Source organism: Peromyscus leucopus, chromosome 14, assembly GCF_004664715.2.
Source record: "Peromyscus leucopus breed LL Stock chromosome 14, UCI_PerLeu_2.1, whole genome shotgun sequence".
Taxonomy (NCBI): Eukaryota; Metazoa; Chordata; class Mammalia; order Rodentia; family Cricetidae; genus Peromyscus; species Peromyscus leucopus.
Window position 1 is genome coordinate 71,316,639 of NC_051075.1, and position 18,389 is coordinate 71,335,027.

Below are 18,389 nucleotides of genomic sequence, written 5' to 3' on the forward strand. Positions count from 1 at the left end.
GTGCAGCAGCAAGATGTGGGAAAGGAGAGAGACCATAGGCTTATCCATGTTTACCTTACCGTCCCTTAGCTTTGCTCTTTCAACAGAAGACAGAAAGTCTGACTTCAAAATATCTCCAAGCGCGAGCTAACTCTATTGTCTTACTTTTTCCTTCAAATTGTTAATGATAAGTCAGAAGTAGTAGTGCTCACTGTTAATCCCAGCACTTAGAAGTCAAAGGCAGGGAGATCTCTGCAAGTTCAAGGCCCATCTGGTCTACATCGTAAATTCCAGGCAGACCAGGGTTACATAATGAGACCATGTCTCAAAATAAATGAATGAATGAATGAATAAGTAGTTACAAATTTAACTCTTAAGCAAATAACTTTCTTCTATCACCTCAAAGGTCAATTTTCAGCCAGGCTGGGAATTGAAGCCTGAGCACCAGGCAAATGCTCTACTACTGAGCTTCTGCCTCAACCCAAAGATCACATCTTTAAACTAGCATTCTGCTCTCATTATTTGGATTAAGTGTATTTTTTTTTTAATTCTGAACTGATTGTCTTGTTTTATAACCCCCAAGAGAATATTTTTCAATGTGTTTTTAAAAATCTTTATCACATACACTCATCTCACGTAAAAAATAAGTTGTGATTAGCCAGCTCAACAATGAAAATGTCGCCAGTACCAATCAATCTCCAAGTACTGCAGCAACTCTCTTCCATGATTCCAGATAATTCTCCCAGTCTGCAGTGCTCACGCATGCACAGCTCATTCACAAGTGGAGAAGAACCCAAGGGTACGATCTGTCCATTATCAGGGGAGTCAAGATCTTTTTCAAAAGCCTTACCATGCCAGCAGTATTCCTCTTCACAACACTGTTAGTTTCTAAAACATTCAAAAAGTTTTATAAAGATAGACTAATCTACTTAGCAAAACCAAGTACTCCTTTACACAAGGGCTGTGTGTGTGTGGCAGTGACAACACATGTGTGCTTAATCCTTGTGATACTATAAACCTCAGCATAGCTAAGAACATATCATGTTACTATGTGGCTTCCGTGTCTCAGGAACCAAGCCTCAGCAGGTGGCCAAACTGAAGCTCTAGGCCTAAAAGCTACCTGGGCATCTTCATGTCCTGTCAGTTTAGTCACTGACTTGGAGCATCTAAGTGAGTATCAGATCAGGGGTACCAACAATTCACCAGTCATTTTAGAGAGATGAGAAAGTCACTGGACCTGATATTCAACCAACGCTTTCTCACATGACCAAAATTTCCCATTTCCCTAGCTATACCTCAAACACAGACTTTTCTTTCTATGATCTTTTATTTATCAGGTCCAAACCACCACACAAGCAGTCCTACTTTTTCACCCAACACATACCCCTGAAGGCCAGCAAAAATACCACTGTTTGCAAAGTCCTGACTGCTTCTAGTGCCCCAGAGGGTACACTCCTCAATGAACTTACCTGCCACCAGTCAAAGCCTGCATGCTACAAGGGACACTTCAACTCCACTGGAGATGACATCACCAGAACCACACATGCCATCTTACCAAGGCTTTCTGACTGTGCTTTGTGCTTTTGACTGTGTTTCTCTATCACCTGTATAGGTCAACATTGTCTCCATACATTGACAATGTTATTTTGTGGGAGAATCCAAACAATCAACCCCTGTTCATAAAGGAGAAAAGTCTGCTGCTCCTGGCTAACTGGTACACTTCCTTCATCAATCGATGGCAACTATAATTAGCCCTAGTTCCTCTTTCACTTTGGCAAATTAAAACAAAACAAAAAAGTAAAATCACTTTAGTTACACGTAAGCTGTGAATAATTATCTTTGCTTGAAGCTCTTCACATAATTCTCCCATCCATAGACTATTCTACACCTGCACTATTATTTCACAGTTCTCTAAAACACCTTTTTATTATCATAAGGACGTCCTACATCCTTTCTCAAAAAACATATTATACAAATGCTCACCTATACATAGAATTTTTGAAAACTAGAGTCTCTTTAGAAATGTTGGTAATCATCAAAGAATCAGGAAAAAAGGGCTAAAAGGTCTAAACAGCATAGTCTAAAGAGGTGGAATACTACTGAAACATTGTTACCTCCAAAGAGTAAGGCCTAGTTTGAAGATACTGCAAAGAAGTCTGTAAATAAAAGCCAGCACAACACACACACATCTGTTGGCTTTGAGGATGAGCTAAACTCTTGAATGCTCAAACAGCAGATCCTAAGGTAAACAAAATAATCACCGGGCTCCAACTTTCTATTTGTACAAGGTACTCAGAAATCTTAGCAGCCCCTTCCTCTGGCTCCATCAGGGCATAACAGCCTGCTGATCCACTAAAAAAATCCTGTGATAAGAATCCCTGTTTGCTTTACTGTGATAAGAACCAAGATTCTAAAAATCAGTAGCCCCGGGACTGGGAGAAGATTCTAGTCCTTTATTGACACAGAGGAACTATTTGTAGGAAAGTAAGAGTCTGGAAGAAAGCTGAGCCTAGTGTTTTGATCTAATATCAACAGGCAAGACCACTTTGGAGTCTATGCCCAAAAGAAGAAATGACAGCAGGCCCCGATCGGAGCCACTCACATCCATGCACACAGCGCCAACTACTCTCAAAGATGGAAACCCCAGGCTGTCACCCACAGACGGCTGGAAAAGCAGAACAGGACATACACAGGTGCTCCGCCACCATCGATGGCCCTAGAAACCCACTTCTAAGTTGAAAACAGAGAACTGGGAAACGTGTGTACTTAGCATATCAAACTTTCTAACTCAACAACAAAGCACAGTGTATGGTATCATTGGTTACCCCTCATGATCACATAGCTGACTAGGACAGGAAAAAGAATCAAAAATTCAAAATTTAAAGAAGTTTCTACTGTAACTGCACATTTTCACATATCTTAAAGCTAAAAAATGTCAAGTCAAACCATTCTAAGCTAGGGACCATCTATACATACAAACAGAATATCAATCAGCCTTTCTAAGTGATGAACTGATGCATGCATGACATGAAGCCCCAAAGCACTATGTCGGTGTAATACACCAGCTCAAAGACAAATACTGAATGACTATACTTACATGGGGTTCCTAGCATAGCCAAACTCAAACAGAAGGAGAAGAGAAAAATGGTGGTCACTTAGGAATGAAGGCCAGAATGTGCAGTTAGTGTTTAGGTGGGAAAGTGTCCCAGTGAGAGATGTTTGAAGATGGAAAGTGGCAATAACTGCAAAATGTGAATGCAACTGCACTGTATACTTCCTGGCTAAAGCTGCACTCATGTGTATCTGACACATTTCAGATGAGCAGAGGTCACCTGAACATTCAGTCTGACAGAGCTTCTCCACTCCACCTGTATTAACCCACTTCATGCAGACTGCCGAAAATCCACTTGGACAGCACACTTTGAGGAGTAGGCACGCTGGCATTCTGGAACCAAACCATGAATCAGTCAAGGCTCAGGCAGACAGATGTAACCATCACTGAGTCTCACTTCCCTAGTGTGTAAAATCAGGAAGGCAGTCACTACAGCCAACACACCGAGAATTCAATGAGAATGTGTGAAAAGAACCTGACACATCTCGGCACATATTGATGAGATTTACCCAATGTCCTCCTTACGTGCCACACATAAGCATGTGTAGGCTGCAGAGAGGGAACTCTTAGAGCACATCCACCTTCTCAAGTGACGTCACTGTCTCACATCATCAGGCAGCAGCAAAGAGTAAGATATGGCAATGCTAGAACGCTATGCTAGAAAAGTTATCCTCCCTAGAAAGCAGAACTACGTCTAAACACTACTCACCACCACCACCAAATCACTATCCAATCAGAACCAAGAGAGTCAGGCCTGGCGATGCATGCTTGTAATTCCAGGACCAGAGAGACTGAGTGAGGCAGAAGCATCCTGAGTTCAAGAAAGACAGAAATAAGCTACATCAAAACATTTTCTAAATCCAAGACAAGAAAGCTCAGCAACTGGGAGAGAGCCTAGCTATACGATTCCTACCCAGAAAAGCTGCCACAATGCAGTATTCAGCATGGGAAATAAAGGCAACCCTTACTAAAGTAGTTGTAAGGTCCTTTACCACCCAACTGAAACCAAACCAGTTATCTTTTGGAGTCATTCACAAACTTAGGCTACTAAAAGCAACCCTTGGTGCTGGCAGTTCTAAGAAAATACACTCTCCGTTCATGAGCATGTGCACTTATATTACACACTGCATGTGCCACAGGTAGCCTCAAAGACACTTGGCACAACAGATGATCCCAGAACTCAGTTTCCAAAGGTATCAGTAATATCAAGACTACTGCACCAGCCTCACCCAGAATTCATCTTTTAATAAATTTTTGAGCTCAATGGAAATTTTACTTAGAAAGTTTAATGTTTGTACCAATGAATTTCCAACTTCGTGAATGCATTCTATAGCAGGTGTCATTATTTCCCAAGTTGCTAAACTTTCGCCCTTTTCCTACTGACTGATGGTGCGGCTCCTCAGAAAACGGACAAATCAGGACTGCAAAGATTCAGAAACTCAGGCAGGGGCGAGCTCCCATGTAACTCTCATCAGATGGAGGTTTTCAACACTCGATCATCAGAATACTTATGACATCATACATTAGTAACTTAACCCTTTAAACTACAACTCTCCTGACAAAAGCAAGGGCTATAGATCAAAGACTCCTCGATCATCTGTTTAAGCAAATCTTCGGGTCACAGGCGCTGTCCTGCAGGCAAAATCACAAGGGCAGCTCAGCTCTGCTGGGCAACCCACTCTGATGTGCTAGCCTGAAAGGCACATCATTTGTCCAATGAAAGCCCCTTCGCAGGGTCCAGGCACAGCGACCTGAGAGGAGAGGGACCAACAAGATGACCTCAGCCACCCGCCCCCTGGGGCCAGCCCTGGTCACCTGCCAAGAAACATACAACCATCCCACCCAGGGCTCTAGCCATCACCTCGCCCGAGGCCTTGTCCCCCTCCTGGTCCTCTGGGGTGTTCACGGGTCCCGCGCCATTCGGCAGGCCCGGGTCGCTCCCGGGCACGCCGGCCCGCGTATGCACCTCCGATCTTCGCCCGGGCTTCGAACGCCGAACAGGACCTGTCAAAGCCCGCTCCTCCCAGGGCCGGGGCGCGGAGAGGCCCCGGCTCTGAGTCCCGGGGAGCCGAGGTCCGCGTGGACCTTCACCCGCCCGGGCTCGGCGTCGCGGCCTGCTCCCGGAGCCCGCGTGGGCCTCGCACAAGAGGCGGCCCGGGCATTGCAGTCGTCGTCCCCCCGCCCCGGGCCCGGACACAAAGCGGTCCAGGGGGAGCCCGCCTCACCTGCAGCACTGGGCGCCGCGGGCCTTCCAGAACCATCGGACCCCGCTCCGGCGCGCGCGTCACAGCCCAGGCCTCCCGGTGCCGCCCGGCGCCGCCGCCGCCGCCGCCATTTCCTGCCGCTCGCCGTCGCCTCGTTCCCGCTGTCAGGTTACTCCATTCACCTGGGCCCGGAGCCGCCCGCGCCTCACCGCGCCGCGCCCCGACCCCTCCCGCCCGCGCCTGCGGAGACTGCGCAGCGCCCTGCTCGCCCGCAGCCCGCGCTCAGCCCGCGGCGACGGCGCACAGCGGCTTGGAGAATCCCACCGGCGTCGCGCCGCCGCTCCGCGCCCCCTCGCTCGCTCGCCCCGCGGCCGCATGAAAGCCGTCCTGTGATTGGACGGAGTGAGGAGGTGAAAGGTTAATCCCGGTACCCCAGCCACTCAGGAGCTAGGAAACAGCGGGCTCGGGCCGAGACCGCGTCTGCGGCCCATTGCGAAGACCAAGCTGTGTTAACGCAGTCGGGCGGGCAGCGGGACTTCTGGCCCCGCCGCCTCCGCCACCGCGGGCTACGCAGTCCGGGCTTAGTCTAGAGGAGCCTCCCAGCTCTTCGTCATCCCCATCTGTACGGCCCTTTGGGTCCCCAGACCTGGGCCCTGTGGCCAGCCCTGGAGGCCAACTTGGACAACCAGAAAATGCCCTCGGTGTGGCGAGGCTTGCTTTTATAGATCGGAGCCTTCTGCCGCGCCTCCTTGCTCAGAGTTCAAAGGAGTCAAGAGGCCGACTTAAAGAAAACCATCTTAGGGCAGGACACTCTCCCACCTCCCATGTTAGCATCTCTTCCAGAAGATTCCCCCCCTAGAGACTGCTGTACTCCAGGTGAGGGAGAGATGGTACCAGCACCTGGCTTCTCTCTGCCCCTGGAAACGTTTAGTGGCAGCTGTCCATCTGCACTGCATTCAGCGGGGTGGCCACCAGTCCCACGTGGTTACTGTTGCCTCTCCGAATTAAGGTGGAGGTATGATCTGCTCGTCTTTCTACTTACAAGTTGAAGTGGTTTATTTATTAGAATAAAAACGCGTGTCGTTTGCTTTGTTTGGTTTTGTTTTTATTACTATTATTTTGAAACTAGGTCTCACTGTGCCGACCAGGCTGGAGGCCTAACTTTAAAAAGATCCGTCCATTCATTTATTTGTGTGACTGTGAGTATATGTGAGATGCCTGGCTTGGAGCTAGGATCCTCGTGATTTCACAACAAATGCTCCTAACCCCCGAGCCAGTTCTGCAGCCTCCCGGTTATTTCTCTGATGTGAGCACTAGAAATTTTTAAGCTTCATTGGCTAGCATTGCATTTAAGGCTTACAGGCCTGTGTACCTTATGTGCTTCCCATTTTAACAGAGGGGGAAAAAACCCGGAGTAACCGCCAATAAGTCTGCAGCTAGAATATGAACAACTGAGATTTAAATCTTATGCTGCCTTCCGAGCTGGTATGTTCATTCAGTCCTGTGCTCAAATTTTGGTCATGCGTTAATTGGCTTGACTATTAACCTGAACATCATGGGTAAATTAGGAAATAAAATGGTTTGGGCTGACCACATTTAAAAAATAATGTTTCTAATAAAAATTAAAAAATAGCCGGGCGATGGTGGCGTACTCCTTTAATCCCAGCACTCGGGAGGCAGAGGCAGGCGGATCTCTGTGAGTTCGAGGCCAGCCTGGGCTACAGAGAGAGTTCCAGGAAAGGCACAAAGCTACACAGAGAAACCCTGTTTCGAAAATAATAATAATAATAATAATATAAATAAATAAATAAATAAATAAATAAATAAATATAAATAAATAAATAAATAAAGCACTGTAGGCAATAGATCTCCCCAGAGAAGACATAAAAGGTCTTTGAAAGTGGTCCTTTATAAGCAGAATGAAATCTGATAAAAAAAAGTGTAGGGCTGCACTGAGGTACACTGGCAGCAGGATTGGGGATGGGTAGAACTGATGTTTCTTCCTGTTTTCCTTCCATAGTCTCTCAGGACCAGCTCAAAGCCAGCAGGATGGCTCAGCTGGTAAAGTTGCTTGCACTGCAGGCCTGACAACCTGAGTTCAAATCCTGGGACCTACCTGAAGGTGAAAAGAGAGAACTGATTCCTCAAAGTTACCCTCTTGCCTCCACACACATTGTTGTATCCTCCTCCCAACACACATCACAAAAATAAATTTTAAGCCAACTGGGCTTATCCACTAGCAGATGTTTCTGATTTTATTGGGTTTTATTTTGTTTTGTTTTAATAACTGGAGAGCATGGTGGTCCACCTGTCTTTCAGATAAAAAAAAAAAATGAGTTTGGTCTATCCAAACACAAGGAGGAAGTTGAGATAAAAATCACAGATGAAGGCTAGCCTAAGCTATATGCCACAGCCCTGGTGTGTGTGTGTGTGTGTGTGTGTGTGTGTGTGTGTGTGTGTGTGTGTGTGTGTGCACATTTATTGCCTTTCAGAAACAGCTGCAAAAGAGACCCCTCCCACCTGGCCACTCAGCTCACACACTGATCACCTCTGGTAAGACCCTCACCAACAAACAGCCAATCAAAATGCACCAATTTCTCCCATTAATTCAGCCTTCTAGCCCTCATATACAGCCTCCCTTTTCAACATGTCACAATTCAACACAATTCAGAGCTACTGGTCATTGAACCCATGCATGCTAGGCAAGTGCTCTCTATATACCCTGCTCAGTTTGGGGGTTTTAGAGTTGACCCATAATAATCTTTGGGTTTTTCAATATTCAGAATTTTAGCATTTGAGATGCATCCTTCAGGATTACAATAAGCAGCAATGAAAAATAAACAATAAGGCCAGGCAGTGGTGGTGCACACCTTTTTTTTTGTCTGTTTTTTTTTTTTTTGTTTTTTGAGACAGGGCTTCTCTGTGTAGCTTTGCGCATTTCCTGGAGCTCACTTGGTAGCCCAGGCTGGCCTTGAACTCACAGAGATCCGCCTGGCTCTGCCTCCCGAGTGCTGGGATTAAAGGCGTGCGCCACCAACGCCCCGCTGGTGTACACCTTTAATCCCAGCACTTGGGAAGCAGAGGCAGGCAGATCTCAATGAGTTCGAGGCGAGCCTGGTCTACAAAGTGAGTTCCAAGACAGCCAGGATTGTTACACAGAGAAACCCAGTTGAAAAACCAAAAGAAAAAGGAAAGAAAAGAAAAGAAGAGAAAAGAAAAGAAATAGAAGAGTCTGTCCCCTACATGCATTCACATGCCCCAACAGCAAACCATTGTTTCTTGTTCATTCTTCAAACTTGCCTTCACAAACAAGCCAAGGTACTTATTTATTCTGTCTTCTTCATTTAAAACAACCCTGGCATGGGATACACATTTACTATATCTTGTTTTTAATATAATATATACAAATGCAGGACATATCTATAGCAATGTGGAAGAGCTCCTGGTTTGCCATCATTCACCAGTCTTTTGCAATTCAATACTGATCCATTTAGAATTGATCCAGTGTATGGGGTGAGGCATGATTTCAAATGACCCCCACTCCAGGCACCTAAACAACTGCCCATTTACTAGCCATTTGTAGAACATCTGGGTTCTGAAATTCTCCATTCCAGTGGTCTATCTGTCCATGCTCCAGTTACTGGTTTGTTTTCAATGTGGAGCTTATCAAATCTTGTAAGGGATAGAGTTCCACATTTTGTTTGGATCTCCAGGAATCTCAGCTGCTATTTCAAGACACACTAAACAAGGGTTACAATACCACATGCAATGCATTTTCTGTGAGCTAACTTTTCGTTTCCCTCAGAAATTCATGAGTCCACACTGACACAAAAAGGAATAAGTAACCGAGGAGGAGCAAAAGCTCTTCCTTACCATAGAGTAATTTTAGAAGGAGTAGTGGGATGGCAACAATCACCATTTGGCAATTTTGTTTACTAAATCTGGTGGATAAATGTTGAACGAGGCATAAGAGATCCTCACACAGATTCAAAGCCTGCCCTATGAACTCTTCTTTGAAAAGTGATAACTTTACAGAAGAGCCGCCTGGCAGATGCCATCTCACCCAGATAAAGTCAGCTGCCATGGGAGGGGATCACAGACACACCCACTAGCATCACATAAATGTCTGTCAAGTTAGAAGTACAGCTATGGCAGAGGTTCATAGGGAAAATGCCCCTTTGGAGAGTGGCAGAGTGCATGCAGACCACCCGGATCTTCATTGTTATGCAGTGTGGGCAGAGCACAGATGTGTGTACCTCGTGGCCAAAGTCCCAGCAGGACAGTGTCTGCTTTGGCCAGCAGCCAGATGTGCAGCAAACAGCCACAGCCCAAGATGGGTGGGTGAACAGCACATACTGCTACATGCTTGTGTTACCCTGACTCGTTTCCTAACTTTTCTTAACATAAGTCTATCAAAGAAAACCCTGTGGAACGTTTTAGGGACTGTGCATGCCAAGGGCCAAGGTCTGTCCATGAGGAGCCATGGAAACAGCCTTGCCTCCCAGGAATGTACATGTTGGTCCAAGGGCTTGTCTCTCCACAGTCCTGATTAGTCCAGCTCAGCCAAAGGTCAGCTCTGCCACCAAAAAGGAAGAATGTGAACTCCAGGGTCTTTCAGATCCATCTTCTGTCATTAGTGTCACCAGCGATGACCACAGTACCACATTAGTAGTGTTTCTGCAAAAAATGCATTTCCTGAATGTGTTCTAGAACCACCAGACAGACCCAAATTGAAGAGTAGTCAAAATTCTTAACAACCAAAGGACTTCAGAATGGTTTCAGAAGGGTGGCGAGATGGCTTAGCAGGCAAAAGTCCTTGCAGCTAACCCTCACGACCCAAGTTCAATCCCAGGACATGATCTGATCTCCTTGTGTGCATTCATACACACAGATGTGTGCAAATAAACAGAATGTAAATAATAAAAATAATTTTTAAATGGTTCCAGAGTGAAGACGACTGAAGATAAGTGAAAACTAAATAAAACACATGATTCTTTTCTGTCCTAAAAACGGTCTAGGTCTGGCAAGGATGAGTGGGACTGGGAGATGAAGGGTGTAGGGCTGATCTTTGCATTATTTTCAAATAAAAAGTGAAGAAAACAAGGAAAAGTAAACCTATAAAAAAGACTAAGTTACCCATAGAAGAGTTACTTAAACTCTTATGAGTTTGCCAAGGTCACTGCATACAAGGCTGATATATGAAAATAATTGAATTTCTATGTTCTAGTAATAAATAATAGATATTTCATATTTGAAGTGTCTCTTGGCCCCCCCCCTCTCTCTCTCTCTCTGTGTGTGTGTGTGTGTGTGTGTGTGTGTGTGTGTGTGTGTGTGTGGTTCTTTACTGTTCCCTAGCATATAACTCATAAAAAAATCTCTGGAACCTTCAAAAGGATGTCTTTGTATGATAATGAGGTAACTGACAGCTGGTAGTCCCTAAGTAACTTCAGGATGGGCACTGCCAGAAGGATGGAACTTCCAGCCTCTGGGGAGGAGAGAAGGGTAAAGGTGAAGTTGATGACCAGTAGCCAATGTCCAGCACCTATGCACTGAAGCCTCCATAAAAATGTAAAAGCAGCCAGGTTGTGGTGGCACATGCCTTTAATCCTAGCACTCTAGCACTCGGGAGACAGAGCCAGGCCAGTCTTTGTAAGTTCGAGGCCAGCCTGGTCTACAGAGCGAGATCCAGGAAAGGCACCAAAACCACACAGAGAAACCATGTCTCAAAAAACAAAACAAAATAAAACAAACAAACAAACAAACAAACAAAAAAAAAAGTAAAAGGCGTTGAAGGCTTCAAGACAGAGCCATATGGAGGTTCCTGGTGAGCGACATGTCTTGAGAGGGAATGGAAGGTCCATGCTCTCTTTCCTATACCTTACACTATAAATCTCTTCATCCATCCTCTATAATAAGCCAGCAAACCCATTTCCCTGCATTCTGAGAGCTGCTCTAATGGATTTGTAAGAGTACCAATTTGTAGTTGGTTGCTGAGCAACAGCCTTATACTTGACATCTGCAGGTGATGGGGAAGTCTTGCATCAGATGCTTCTACGAAGCAGATAATGTGAGAAATGAACAGGATTAGAGGCAGGCCCTGGCATCTACTGAAGAACTGCTTGCTTGCTGGCAGACGGCAAACTCCACACCCTTGGAAATCACAAGTCTAATGATGGCTGCAGTGTGAAAGTACAAATCAGTTTGTTTGTCTAAAGCACCCAAAGCTAAAAAGTACTTGAGATAAATCTAACAAGTATGCTAGAGTTCTATGCTGAAATTAGAAAACAGTGATAAGAGAAACTCAAGGCAAAATAAACAGAGAGGTGTGCCATGTTCATGGAGCAGGGACTCAGTATTACAGAAAAGTCAGTTCCCTCCACCCATCCATAAACACCTGAGGCAGATGGGAGAGCTGGCCCTGAGGCCATAAGAGTGGGAGGGCTGCCCCTGCCCACCGCCAGCTGTAACATTCGGGAGAGCAGGCCCTGCACCTCACCTGGGCAGCACAATAGAGCCAACTCTGTTGGTGGAAGTGTGGATGAGCCAGCCCTGAAGATGTGAGTGTGGGAGAGTTGTCCCCATTACTCACTTGGCATCTGGCGGCATGGGCAGGGGAGAGATACTCCCCCCCCCAACACTTTGAGGTCATAAGGGCAGGAGAGTTGTCCCTGACCCTCATCAGCTGCAGCACTCGGGAGACACAGTAGAGCTGACCCTGAAGGTGTAGGTGTGGGAGTGCTGACCCTGAGGACATGAAAGCAGGAGAATGGGCCCCACCTCTTGCTCATCTCTGTAAAGGGTGAACTAGCCTGGGCAATGCAGGAGAGCTCACCCTGGTGGTGAGGACAAGGGAGAGCTGATGGGCTGACCAACCCTGCAACTGCCCAGGCCCAGAACCAGGGTTATGTGTTGGCCCACTCCAATATCCACCCTATCTGCAATCTACTGGAGCATGTCAAGGGGCCAGTCCTGCAAACCCAAAGCTGCAGGATTTCCATGACACAGGGCAACAGCAGGATAACCAAGAGGAGTCCCAGTGAGGGCCCAGCATGAATAGTGTAGCAGAAACCAGAGGTCTTGAACCAGACCAATGACTCTCTGCAATCAACACTTGCAAGTAAAGATATATGGATAAAGTGTTTACTGGGTAACTCACTGTGTCACACTACAGTCTCCATAGCAAGATTGTTTTTTCCTTCTTTCTCTTTTTTCTTTTTTCTTTTCTCTTAAATTTTATTTTATTTTATTTTGGTGGGGAGCTTACAAGGGCAGAGGGTAGATATGAAGGGACAGAGAAACGAATGGGATGGAGTTGCATGATGTGAAAGACACAAAGAATAAATAAAAAGAAAGTAAAAAAAAAGGGGGGAATGTCAGTGTGGTGGTATTGTGTTCCCCAAAATATTGTGTACTCTAATAAATTTATCTGGGGTCAGAGAACAGACAGCCACTAGATACAAAGGCTAGAAAATGGTGGCACTCACACCTTTAATCCTAGCATTCCAGAGATAGAAATCCCTCTGGATCTCTATGAGTTCAAGGCCACATTGGAAATAGCCAAGCATGGTGACACACGCCTTTAATCCCAGAAAGCCAGCCTTTAATCCCGGGGAGTGGTGGTAGAAAGCAGAAAGATATATAAGGCGTGAGGACCAGAAACTAGCAGCATTTGGCTGGTTAAGCATTTGGCTGGTTAAGCTTTCAGGCTTTGGAGCAACACAGTTCAGCTGAGATTCATTCTGGATGAGGACTCAGAGGCTTCCGGTCTGAGGAAACAGGACCAGCTGAGGAACTGGTGAGGTGAGATAGCTGTGGCTTGTTCTGTCTCTCTGACCTTCCAGTACTTACCCCAATAAACGGCCTCGGGTTTGATTTTATTAATAAGAACTTTTAAGATTCATGCTACATGTCAGTTCTCCCCAAACTACTGTTAGATTATAAACAGTTCCAATATCCCAACAGCCTGGATGTGCCTTCCAACATTAACTGAAGACCAAGGGCTCTTCAGGAATCCTCCCAGACTTCAGAACCAAGTCTGGACTTCCAAGCATCCAGACTCACAGATGGAGCAGCTCCCGGGTTCGTAGCCTCACAATGCAGACAGCCATTGCTGGACTACCAAGCCTGTATCATATAAGCCAGTGCTTCTCAACCTTCCTAAGGCTGCGACCCTTTAATACAGTTCCTCAGGTTGTAACCCCCAACCATAAAATTATGTCATTGCCACTTCCTAACTGTAATTTTGCTACCGTTATGATTCATAATGTGAATACCTGATGTGCAGGGTATCTGATATGTAACCCCCAAAGGGGCTGTGATCCATAGGTTAAGAACCACTGATTTAAGCCAATCTTACAATGAAGCCCCTTCCAGTATATATTCATTCTATCAGTTCTGTTCCTCTAGAGCACTCTAATATAGATAGCTAATTGCTCTGGCAGCAATTGTTGGAATTTCTTTGACATCTTTAACAAAAACAACATTTGGCATTTTGAACGAATTCTTTATACCCTTTCAGCCACCCATATGTTTATCCTTTTATCAAAAGCCTTCCTTGTTAATGACATAACTTTAGAATGCCTTGATGGTAGCAGTTCAGCAACAGGGTAGAGTGTGGTGGTATTGTGTTCCCCAAAATATTGTGTACCTTAATAAACTTATCTGGAGTCAGAGAACAGAAAAGCCACTAGTTAGGCAGTGATAGCACACACCTTTAATCCTAGCATTTCAGAGGTAGAAATCTTGCTAGATCTCTGTGAATTCAAGGCCACATTGGAAACAGCCAAGCATGGTGACACATGCTTTTAATCCCAGGGAGTGATGGTAGAAAGCAGAAAGATATATAAGGCGTGAGGACCAGGAACTAGAAGCATTTGGCTGGTTAAGCATTCAGGCTTTTTTTAAGCAGTTCAGCTGAGAGCCATTGGGATGAGGACACAGAGACTTCCAGTCTGAGGAAACAAGACCAGCTGAGGAACTGGTGAGGTGAGATAGCTGTGGCTTGTTCTGTCTCTCTGACCTTCCAGTATTCACTCCAATAACTGGCCTCAGGTTTGATTTTATTAATAAGAACTTTTAAGATTCATACTACAGTAGAGGCCCTCACCAGCAAGGCACAAAGGCTGGGCCACTCTAGGGGCAGGTCATCACCACTTAGTCATTCTAGGAAATGCCATCCCGGACCTGCCCAGGGGTTAGTTAATTCTAGAACCAAGTGACAAGTAGTTAGCTACCACAGTATCTAATATGCAAAAAACCCTTGCATCTATACAAAAACCAGCAGAATGTATCATAGACAAAAAAATAAACCCCAAAAGAATATCATTTCTAAATAAGACAGCATGGCAAAATAATTATAGACTTGGATTAGACAGCTGTAGCCAAAATTTTAATTGATCAAGTATCTCCAAATTTAAAAGCCATCAGGTTTTCTCTGTGCTACCCTCTCTAGTCTCTACCCTTGCTAGAATTCCTAGCCACTCTCCAGTTACATGACCACACATGTGCTGTCCAGTAGTCAGGCAAGATGCTTAGTCAACCCAGGGCCTTACGTCCTATGTAATCCATGCGCTGCACAATCTCAGGGGTCCCTGAGATGAAGCAAGGATTGGCAATCGGCACAAGTCACTCGGTGCTTCATCAAGCAAAAGAGTGAGGACCAGGGCTGGGGCCGGGCTGTAACCCGAGGACGAGGTAAGAAGTGTCTGGTAGCTGGCTGCTCTGCTTCTCTGATCTTTCAGCTTTCACCCTCGATATCTAACTCTGGTTTTTTATTGTTAAGACTAATTAGGATTGCACTTCATCCTACCTTGCTGGGCATCCTCATTTCTTCAGGAAATTGTAGTGGGAAAGCTGCAGAAGGCTAGACCAGGACAGTGTGAGCCTTCTGAGGCAGCCTAGACAGTAGGCTTACTCACCATTAGAAGAATCCTTTCTAACAGGGAGAGACACTGCTTGGTGCCAAGGCTTCCAAGTACATAGAGATGCTTGTCTAGTTGTCACACTGGGAACATTGAACACATCACTTCAGTAAGCTGGTATCTCCCAGCATCATCAGGGTACCAGAAAGGACTGCACCAAACCAGACTTCTCCCAATACCACAAACACATTGTCCTGTATATGGCACTGGGGATGGGGATGGCATGGCAGTGAAGGACCAACATGGCAAGCTCTTTTTGCTTCCTTTACAAAGTATGGTTTGAATGATCGATTTTAGGGAGTTCTTTCCCCAGACATGCCCAGACCCAGCCTGGGGTCCCAGTTAAACTCCCTCCTCAGAGAGTTATCTCCTCACAGATGTCATCTGGATTCTTCCCACAACCTACAGGGACTAGACAGATCATTTTTAGGAAACAACCACATACAACATGGCACCAGTGGTGTAAATGCGTACACACATGTGCATGCACACCTACACACACCTCAAACTCTAGGGCTTTCCCTGGTCACCACAGATAGGTCATTCTTCAGCCCAGAAAGGCTGGAGGATCCAGCACAAGGGGTTTTAAACTGTCAGTCTGCGGCTTCCATGCCGTCTTCTTACAGCCTTCCTTGGTATGCCAGGGTTGTTATTTATTAAGCGGCGCAATGTTATTCATTAAGCAGAGCTGTTTACTGTGCAAGAAAAGCCACGAGGTACAACAAAACCCACTATAAGAATTTATTAAGGGAAGGGAACAGAAGGTATGTGTTTAGGCCTATGGGGAGGATCGTGCAGGCAAAAGGGCAAAGGGATAAGTGGGACCCGATTTTATAGATTCCGCCCACACATGTGCATATGGGCTTGTGTACCTACGGCACGCATGCACATAGATTACGTGATCACACTGCACGCCGATTACGTGACTGTGCAGCACACGGATTACATAGGACCTAAGGCCCGGGGTGACTAAGCATCTTGCCTGGCTACTGGACAGCACATGTGTGGTCATGTAGCTGGGAGAGTGGCTAGGAATTCTAACAAGGGTAGAGACTAGAGAGGGTAGCACAGAGAAAAGTCGATGGCCGTCTAGAAAATCCAAGGCTGCCCGGGATGTTTCCCTGATCTGTTATGGCAGTGGCACAGCAACATCCAGGTGTTCTTGAATATTATTTTAAGGTGTGTTACTTTTGTTTATGTTGCATTTGTTAAGCTGTGTTACTGTGCCTGTCTAATAAAGAACTTGATGGCCAATTACAAGGCAGGAGAAAGGATAGGCAGGGCTGGCAGGCAGAGAGAATATATAGAAGGAAAAATCTGAAAGGATTTTCCACCCACCCAACTACACAGCAAGCCATGGAGTGAGAATAAGATTTACAGAAGTAAGAGAGCAGGAAAAGCCCAGAGGCAAAAGACAGGCAGGATAATTTAAGTTAAGGAAAATTGGCAAGATACAAGCCAAGCTAAGGCCGGGCATTCATAAGTAAGAAAAGCCTCTGTATATTTATGTGGGAGCAGGTGGCGGGCCCCAAAAGAAAAAACAACAACAACCAACAACATCCAGGAATGAAGACTAGTGGGTGGGGAAAGGGTTGAGTTCCAGGAAAATGGAGCTTTAAGATGGACAGACAGGATGGTGCCATTTTATTGAGGCTCCAGTCGCTTCCATGTGGCTCCTCTTGGCGCACACAGCTGGGCTGTGGCAAGGCCAATAGGAACTGCGCTTGGGAAAGCTGAAGTTGGTCCGAGGTCCGTGAAATCCAGATCTGACTGCTGGGCTGGGGCACTGGGAGCTGGTGTGGTCTCCTTCCCTAGGGAGAACAGAACTTCATACCTGCACCTGGCAGCCAACTTTCTCCATAGGGGGTGTCTTCAAGGCCTTACCAGGATCAGCCTCAACCTCTTGGGGTCACACTGTTTGGGGGCACCTGAAGGGGCTCTGAACGCACATTCATGCTCCAGGAAATTCCTCGATTTTCATTCCAGCTCTGAGCCTCCCTGCCACTCATGTTTCTTCTAATCTTTGCCTCTTGTGGGATGATGCAGCATCCACCATACAACTTTGGAGTGTTGGGTTGGGTGATCCACAGTCGGGCACCTGGGAGAGTGCCCAGCACATGTCAGGCATGCCCCTCATGCTTCTCTCCTCTCCCAGACGCTTCCTGTGCCCCATCAGAGGAAAGGTAGGCTCTTATCTCCTTCTGACCTCTGTCACCAAAAGCCAACCAGAATGCCTGTGTGCTGAGGGAGCCAGCTGCCACAGCTGGCCTATCCCCTGACTGCTGAAACCTAAGCAAACACCACCAGGATGCTTGCTGCTGTCCCAACTATAATTCTTATTAAGGTCTCGAAGTAGCCATTCCCTGAAAAGTTCATGTACTGAAGGCATGGCCCTCAGAGCAAACAGTGATCACATATGTAGCTTTTGGAACATGGTTGGATCATGAGGGCTCTGACTTCGTCAATGGATTCATCTATTGGTCTACTGGTGGCATTACGAGGAAGTATGGAAATGTCAGGAGGTAGAACTTCACTGGGGAAATTAGGTCACTGGGGTTGTGCCTTTGAGAAGTATGTCTGTGCCATCCCTCCCCCACCCTCTCACCCCTACCCCCCACCCGTTTCCTGCCCACCATGAAGTGAAGTGCTTTGCCCCGTCACGTGATCTCTGCCATGATGCTCCGACTCACTTCAGGTCCCAGGAATGGAGCCATCCAACTAGAGACTGACACCTCCAAGAATGTAAACATAAACCTTTCATCTTGTGGTGGTTTGAATGACAATGGCCTCGTAGGCTCATGTGTACGAATGCTTGGTCTTCAGTCAGTGGAACTGTTTGGCAAGGATTATGAGGTGTGGCCCTTCTGGCGGAGGTGTGTCACTGGGAGTGGTGGGTTTTGAGCTTTCCCAAGTCCACACCATTCCCAGTTAGCTCTCTCTGTCTCATGCTTAATCCATTTGGGATGTTAAGGTCTCAGCTACTGCTTTGATGATGTACCTGCCTGCTGCCACGCTCCCTGCCGAGATGGTCACGGACTCACCCTCTGAACTGTGAGTCCCAAATATACTCCTTCTTTTCTGAGTTGCTTTGACCGTGGTGTCTTTACAGCAATAGAAAGGTAGTAAGACAAACCTTTATGTTGTTCTCATGGGCATTTGTCAAAGCAGCGAGAA

At 46.2% G+C, this 18,389-nt stretch overlaps 1 protein-coding gene and 1 long non-coding RNA gene across 6 annotated transcripts in view; one reads left to right on the forward strand and one right to left on the reverse strand.

Annotated features, from left to right (window-relative positions):
- The window catches only part of Dicer1 (dicer 1, ribonuclease III), a 67,637-nt gene extending 62,035 nt beyond the window's left edge, over positions 1–5,602 (reverse strand). For 2 of the 5 annotated variants that reach the window (XM_028859389.1, XM_028859393.2), the window contains exon 1: positions 5,317–5,602. The gene's annotated coding sequence lies outside the window, so the exon portion shown is untranslated. Of the gene's footprint in view, positions 1–4,952; positions 5,166–5,316 lie in introns of those variants that run through there. The other 3 variants (XM_037210808.1, XM_028859391.2, XM_037210807.1) reach the window with 3 other exon arrangements.
- Positions 5,577–7,534, forward strand: LOC119089016. Its single transcript, XR_005092792.1, has 2 exons — positions 5,577–6,310; positions 7,316–7,534. It is a non-coding gene; the product is annotated as an uncharacterized LOC119089016 (long non-coding RNA).
- The last annotated feature ends 10,855 nt before the right edge of the window (positions 7,535–18,389 follow it).